The following is an 8,757-nucleotide window of genomic DNA, read 5'->3' on the forward strand; positions in this document are numbered from 1 at the left end:
ATAATGCTTTATTTAAATCTCAGACCAAAAATAAAAAATTCAAAATGATGACTCCAATATAACGAACAGCAATTTTAAAAAATAATCTGATTATTATACACACATGAAACTCGGTTTTTTGAGTTTTTATTACGAAGTAACATCAAATCTTAATTGCTTTATTTAAAGCTCATCAAAAAGCTACGCATAGATCTTTCTTTATTAGAAGTTATACTTTTTTGAAATTTTTAACCTACATTTAAATTCAACGATATTAATAACCTTCTAAAAGTTTCATAATAATGAGATTACTTTTTGAAATAGTAATTAAAAATTTTTAAGATCAGAATCAAATTCAGTGATACTTAAAAACAAGATTTTTAAGTTTTTATATTAGAAAGCATCCATCTTCAAAGAGTTAACAACGTACTTACGATCATTAAGAAAATTTTCTAAGCATTAAATTTTACATGCAATATTTTGATACCATTGTAGTTAAAAATTGAAAATTTTTTTAGTAGTTTTAGAAAACTGTAAAATATGCAAATCGTGTCTTTTTTGAAAAGTTCAATATTTTGATATAATCTTTGTCTTTTTCAAAACTAAACTTTGAAGTTTGTTGAATCGATGCATCTTACAAGTTCGGTAAGTGCGGCGAATCGCGAATCCTGCACGTTCGACGGGGCGGCGATCCATCGTAATCGCGCCTCGTTCAATCTTCGTTTCAACAGTTTGGTTGCGGTATCTTTAGTTGAACGACAACCGAGGACCACCCTCAGAGCCAGCCCTGTTCGATGGATAATTTCGTGCGAATCTCTCTTGTGTACGCAGCGTGAAGTCGCATGTGCGTCGAATCGCCCCGTTCATTTATGAAAAGGACATAGCTCGAAAAGGGCTGACTGCGGGACAGACGGGACCGACGGGAGGCAGCAGAAGACGAAGAAAAATGATACAGGCTAACGACACATCCCACGAGTATGACCGCCCCGTGACGGATGTTTGTAAATTACGACTCATGTCCGCGAGGGAGGAAATCATATTCCTGGGTGGGATTTCGAGTTCCCTTGTGGAGATTTTCACAAGGTCGCGGGTCGAAAGGGAAGGGTTCCGGTAGCATGTCATTATGATATTTCAAACGAATGCCTGCAGCACAACTGTGAAACGACATTATCAAGATGTAGGTACAATACCGTAGTGCTATATCTGTTTCTCGTACGAGTATGACGAGACTTTTTCATAATTATCTTAGTATTGCAATTTCTTTCGCGTTGAAAGAAATACATTATAACATCATAATTATATTACGTATACTTTTATGTAAGTAATAGTAGTAAACGTGAAAAAACCATTAATATTTATTACGCGCATTTAAAGGGGCTTCTTTTTCTAACATTTTCAAAAGATACAAAATGATATAGAATCTCTCTAAATACAAGTTACATTATAATTATCATGGAAATTATATTGCTAAATTGTTAGACTGCGATTCTCCTTCCCTGCAATTATAATTCATAAGAAAACAACATTCGTTTCAACTTACAAATATTTTATGCCTCGAGCATTTGATGAGTGACCCTCTTTATGGAAGAATCAACGAAGACTTTCAAATCGGATCCGTGATCCTCGAGACTTATAGATATTCGCGCGGCTGTCGCACCCGACACAAAAGGAACTCGTTAAAAGTTTATCGACCATCATTCGTATATTTTCTCGCAATTTACCGACGAGTGATATATATATCGTCCGATTCCGCTCTGAGAAAGATAGATAATGGATGCATCTCCGGATGCAGTCGGAAAAGAGAAGATAATGGATGCACCTCTCGCGGCCTCTTCCTCTTCGCATAGGTCCTGCAAGGATTTCCAACCCCATCACCCGCCTCTCCTCTTTCTCTCCAATGTCGACAGACATAATTGGACAAAGAAATACGAGGAGACTGGCCATGGATTTCCTCGTGGAGCTAAAGTCACCCTCTCTTTTTCTCTTTCTTTCTCTCTTTCTCGCATACATCGTTTTCCGCTTCCTCTATCTCGATAATTTAGTCCGTTGTAAAAATGATTCACCGCCAACGATCGCTCATACCGGCGGTTTCTTAAATATTCTAAATATTATTCCCTCCTTCTATCCCGATATATCAGGAGTTCTTACATCCCGCGGATTTGATGGTTCGAGCGTTATCGGAGGAACTCCCTCATCTAGCTAACTTAAAGCGCTCTTTTCCAGGTAGTCGATTATTAATTGACAAAGGCAGGACCGATGCAAAAAAATGTACTTAAACTTGGCTCGTTAATATTATCCTTATAGACTACTCCGCTCTGCGTAAAGGGCCGCAGCGCTTCTGGCGAAGTTAATTTATCCTTATCGGACGGGGATTATTACCGCGTAATTATTCGGTGTTCTTGTGCGGCTTTGTAGACTAAAGTATCGTGGTAGCCGATAACGACTAGCCCGAGCCAACCGTGCTTGTGCTTATTTTTAAACAGACATTGAATCATTACGACTATCGGATTTATCGATCCTATTGTTTATCGGAAAACAACATCAGTTGTTTTGAATCCTTTAACTCGCAATAATATGTAGTTTCATTCAGATCTGCTCTTATCTCATTTTATTGTTCTTGAATGTATTAGTAACGCTTATCTAGTTTCTAGTTAAAATACTACCTCTTAATTAACGGTTTTACTGATATCCTCATATCCTCTGGATGCAAAGGAAATACATAGAACGCTGTAATAATATCGCATAATATCATGAGTTTAAGGATTAAACTTATGCATGAGTGAGTTTCGAAACTGACAATCGCATATCACTCCGCGCGTTATTTAGCGCATAAATCATCATATATGCACTCACAGTGGTGACCCAAAAACAATGCTCTAACCATCGCGGTTATCCGATACCGGAGGAATAAAATATAAAGTGAGCCAAGCAAGAGCGAACGAAAAGCGGCACCGATTGCCGGTGACATCTGACGTGATCGGAACACCGACCGTGATCTCATCGGACAATCGGACTTATCCCATGTCGACGAGATCAGTCACGATTAAGATCCCCAGATCGGGAGCGAGGTTACGAGTAAATCCAAAAGCTTTGCGGCTGCACTTTCATTTCGAACGGTAAATCAACGGGGTTAAAAAAGGCGGAGCGATGCCGGCGACACGGCACGGTGTAGCGAAGTTCCCCAGGCGAGATCAAGGCGCGCATTAGTTGCATTTGACGTTGAAGCGTCAGCTGCATCCGCGTCGCGTCGCACCGCGCCGCGAATTTGCACGTGCACCGCGTCAACGTCCACATCTTGTTGTCGTCGAATCCTTCTCGACTAAGTTGTGAGGCAAAAGAGACGCGCGAACACGTGCGATACCAACAACGACAAAGTCAATCTCGGGTTTCGTACATTCTCTCTCTCTCTCTCTCTCTCTCTCTCTCTCCCCTTTTCAATTTTCTATCCTCGTTGTTACTATTTCTTTTTCTTGTTAAAACGTAAAGAAAGAAAATCAATTTCATTGCGTATTCTCTAACGATGATTTATATGCAAAAGATTTGTGTAATTTACCATCCACCTGGTTACGATCAGCTAACATCCTGTCCAATCGTAAATCTAGTTAGATACCATTTCCAAGCAGAATAAATGCAACCAAAATGCATCTCCCGTTTCTCTCTCGTTCTCTTTCTCTACAAATAAAGCTGTCTCTATCTATCTATCTCTCTTTCGCTCCCTGTCTCTCTCTCTCTCTCTATTGTTTTCATGACGAAATAATCGCGGCACGACGTGATGCTATAATTAAACGGGTATTCGGTATCGTGCGGGCTTTAGAAACAATGTATTTTAAAACATATTTATTCAGAATAAAACAGCACGCTTACCGAATGGTTCGATGTAAATTTTTTCTTTTTTTTATTTCCATCAAATGTAACGGCAAACTGATCACAGTGATCTTCTCGACATGTCAAGATAAACTTGCAAAAATATAGCACTTCTTTTTCTTTTCTAACAATTGAGTATATATTTACAATTTTTTTCTTTAAGATAAAATTTTTGTCGATGTAAAATATCTTAAATGCTTTTTCTCATATCCTAACATTATAAACAAAATGAAATTAGTAATCGACTTCAAAAGAAGCTTTTAAAAGCGTTAAAAAATTTTTTTAAAGTCTATTAGTAATTTAATCTTAATTACAGCTATATTATAACAAAATACGATATTATATTATTTAAAACATTTATTTTGATTTTATATTTCAAAACTGTAAACAAAATTAAATACCAAAATATATTATGACTCTGCTCGTTAATGAAAATACAATATAAAATAAATTCTAATAAAAATCAGCCAAAGACGAACTCGGTTTTGACCAATTTTTATTATTAAAATTTATATTGTAAAATTAAATATATTATATTTGACACGAGAAACAATATATTTTATAAGTATCAATTATTATTGTAAGATATAACAATGCTTACTATCTTTTTTAATTTCTAGAGAATTGTTATTATTAATCTATTCTTGTGAAAAAAATGTCGCTATTTTCTGATTTGATATTTTAACGCAAAAATATAAGCGTTAAAAAATATTTTTATTCGTGATTAATTATAAGGCTCTTTTCGATTACTGCATGCATGTGGAAATATTTTAGCATACGTCAAATTTTATCGGATAAGCTTTATTCGCATAAATGTGCATACGAGAATCGCAGGGGTGATTATTCTTACCATTTTTATCTCTCACCGCCAACAATTCGTCAACATTTTACACGCAAATTTTGCCATCACCGATATCGCAACCACGCGCGGTTAATTTTGCGAGATCGTGCGGTGATATCTCGACACCATTACAGCGCAACCTCCCTTTTTCAATTCAAACTCACACGACCGCCTACCGGTGCAAAGAATGTTTAATATCAGATTTCATGCGGGATCGCGTCGAGAACGGGCCCCTTTCGTCGGGGGTCGTCTCACCGTCATGAATGATGCCCGGCCAGCCATATCAAACGCGACGACGGCTTTGTTTCCGTCCGGCGTAAATCCCGTCGGGAATTCCGCGACGGAATACCGCACGCGCGAAGATTCCGAGGATGCGAGGCCAGCAACGAAGCTGCTCCAGCGTGGTTTCTCCTTTCGGACCTTCTATCATCTCCAGTTGGTCTCCCTTCGCGCTCCTGCAAACTACGTTTGCCTCTCGGCCGTCTCGGAGAAACGATCACGCCGACGACTCACAAAGCGCGCGGTGGGATTGCATCCGAAGAAATTTATATTCTTACGCTAGATATTCCAGGACGACTCTCGCGGAAAATCCGGGGACGAGCAAGTTACGCTTCCTTCTCGAGAGACGTCTCCCTCCTCCCCTCGCAAAAATAAGTATGCGTATGCCGCGTGCGTCGCGTTTTTCTTAAATTAGAATCTGCCGCGACGCGAAGCGAACGTTCCAACGTTCCTGCAGACAGTTTTTGCGGATTGTCAAAAGTATGTTTAATATAATGAAAATAATATTTAAACAATAACGTCTGGGGTATCTTGAAATTACGTGACGTAGTATCTCAAAAAATTCTATAAAATTTTTACGGAATTAAAAATATGTCAGTTGTTTTAATACAGTGATGTGTCAGTCTTGAATTATAGCAACTGTAACAAAAATATTTTAAACAGAAAATATTTTAAATTTTAACGTTATAAATTTTGTTGTTTTAATTCAAAAATATAAGCATTAACACAGAAAATTATTTTGATATTTATAATTACTGAAATATATTTAAAAAGAAAGATGAGAAAACTGTAGCAATAATGGCTTTCAATCAAATTTTTTATTTTTGATTAAAATCAATGCCAAAATAAACCATCAATAAAATGCATATCGATATAGTGGAGAGCTTATTAGTTGATTATACAAACATTGCTGAATTTAATTTCTACTCACATTCAGCGTGTATCGTTTGTCTGAAATTATTCGTTAAATAAATTTTATACTCGTTACCAATTTAAAAGATGTCAATTACTGTTGTTTATAGGATATTAAATTATTTGATAGTTGAAATAATGAGCCTTCCATCGGAAGAATTACTAAAACTACCGATATTTACAATATGTTTGAATGTTTATTTCATTTACTAATATGCAAAACGACATAAAAACATACCGACAGAATTCATGATTAAGCTGACGCAATTAATTAATCAATTTAATTAACTGCGCAATGTATCCCTTGCAATACGCGCAATTTGCAAAAAACACATTGTGCAAAAATTGTAGAAAATAGCGGAGTTAGAAGAATAATCTGACCCAATCTTGCAGAAATTGCATCAAAACGAAGTTATTTTACTGCACGTAAAACGATGAAATAGAGTTTTCGTAGCGCGCTCCCGCGTAAAAAATTCGAGCAAGAACTTGCTGGAGAATTCCATATGCGAATGCTACACAAAAAGGCTCCAACAGCAAACTAGGAAGCTACGCCGTGAATCCGTGCACGTTGCTTCCGTGTGCGTAATTCTTTTTCGTTTCTTCCTGTGTATGTTATTTCTTGTTCTGTCGGCCGGGCGAGTGAAATGCAATGACAGAAACGAGTGACACCGTATTCGTCAAAATAGAAGCACGTCGACTGTGACGAAAATGGGATTTAAAAATCGTCGGCGCATCGAGAAGTAATAATCCAGAATAGCAATAATTCAGATAAAAAGTAATAATTCAGATATACCATTTGAATAGAGAAACGAACTAGAGAGGATTATCTTCATGTCCGACGTCCAAATGTTAATCTTGCAAAATGAAAAATCGATACAAATGGAAAAGAACGTATTCCTCTGAGCGTATATACTATCAATGTATCTTTCACGTGAAAAATAATCCTTATCTATCGCACTCCTTCCTCCTCTCCTCATAATTATGGCAAGATGAAACGTAATCCCCCTGCTACCAGGACGAGACAACGGGAAAACGTATCATATCGTTTTTCGTTAAAGCGCATTATTAAACACCATGAGAGTGACGCGTATAATTACGCTGTGAAAGAACAAACAGCGGGGGTTTAATTACGCAATTTTTGTGCACAAAACAGCCCATCGACAAAAGCGTAATATAATATGTTTACACGTTGAAAGCTCCGCCGGTCTCTTTCATACGATATCGCGATGATAATAAATGGGGAACGTTATCTCTCGCGTTTACGAGAGAAGTAAACCAAACGACCTTCTCCGTAACGAACCTTCGTATATCCTCGCAGCATCCTTAGTGAAGTCGTATGTCAAAGTACATATAGGTTAATTATACGCTCTACATACACTCTGTACATACGCTCTCACGCACCTATATCTATCTCGCGCGTATATGTTTTGTAATCCTTGTTCTTCAAAGGCAGATCTTTGCGCGCACCTTATGCACGATTAGCTTAATCTCCGCGCGCACATATTAGACGCACCCTTCTGTGAGGGAAGCTTCTTAATGCTCGTGCTGTGTACACAAAGTTCAAGTCAGCGATACCTATCCACTCGCGATGAAAAAAACAAACTTTTCTAATAATATCTCTCAGACTACAAAATGCGTTTTAATGGTAATGACAAACACGATACAAATATAGTAATATAATAATGTCAAACACGATACACATATATATATAGTAACATTATAATAACGATAGAGATAATAGTTTTGAATATAACAATAATGGCAGTTATTAACATTGTACTGCTCTAATAATAACAAATGATATCACAAAGCATTACAGTATATCAAATTTCACTATTTGCTGTACTGTTTATTGATATCTATGTATATCATTTAGCACATTTAAAAAATTCTATTTCAAAATCAAGAATTCAAGTATTGTAGATATATAAATATGATAAAGATTTGGGTGTATTTACATATATATATGACTTTGAGAAAGAAATAATTCCCACCATAATGTGTCCCTTCGAACCAAACAATTTCTTTCTTAGGCATTTTCGCGTATCATTAATGGTAACGGAGATATTGCCTTGTAACAGAGTTACTGGGACACCCTGTGTATATATATATATATGTATATATATATATAGATGTTTTTAAGGATTTGCGAATTTATATAAATATATGAGTATCCCAAAATTCGCGACTACAAAAATTGTAGCAAGAAAGTCCTCGGAAAATTATAAGTAAACAAGTTATTTATAATAACTTTATAATTTTTATTTCATACTTTTTTTTAATGTAGTATCTTTTGAGATAATAGAGTTTAAATATAGTCAATTACAGACTATGTTTAAACAGTCGTCTGTCCATGAGTTGCGCGTGCAGTAGTATTAGTAACTATTGGTAAACGCTCACTAATACTTACAGGTAATCATCTAAACATAGTTGAATTGGCCATATTTAAATCGTTATATTTTAGAAGATATTGATTAAAATAAAAATTTACAAATAACTTTATTTAATTTCTCAAAAATTTTCTTGTTATAGTATTTTGAGTAGCGAATTGTGGAACATCCAGTATATTGTATAGATAATATGTAATAGATTGATTAAATCAATATAACTGCTATTCTTGTTATATTTAAAGTTATTATCTCTGTTATATTTATGTTTGGATTATAATGTTACTATATATCTATATATTCTCTAAAATTTTTAGAATGAACTGTCACTCTGAAGATCTAAAATCTCACTTTTAAAGATTAAAAATTAAACCACTCTTCTTCAAGAGTGGCTCAATTTTCACTCTTTAAAGTGAGATTCCATTTAAAAAAATTTAGAAAGTATATTTAATTATTTTAAGGGGATACGAAATAAAACTGATATTTTCTCTTTCC

General features: G+C 35.7%; 1 protein-coding gene across 1 annotated transcript in view; it reads left to right on the forward strand.

Annotated features, from left to right (window-relative positions):
- Positions 1 to 8,757, forward strand: part of LOC108727825 (discoidin domain-containing receptor 2) — a 149,458-nt gene that overhangs the window by 114,080 nt on the left and 26,621 nt on the right. The gene's annotated exons all lie outside the window — the stretch shown is intronic.

The sequence above is a fragment of the Mycetomoellerius zeteki genome, unplaced genomic scaffold, assembly GCF_001594055.1.
Source record: "Mycetomoellerius zeteki isolate Tzet28-1 unplaced genomic scaffold, Tzet1.0 scaffold55, whole genome shotgun sequence".
Lineage (NCBI taxonomy): Eukaryota > Metazoa > Arthropoda > Insecta > Hymenoptera > Formicidae > Mycetomoellerius > Mycetomoellerius zeteki.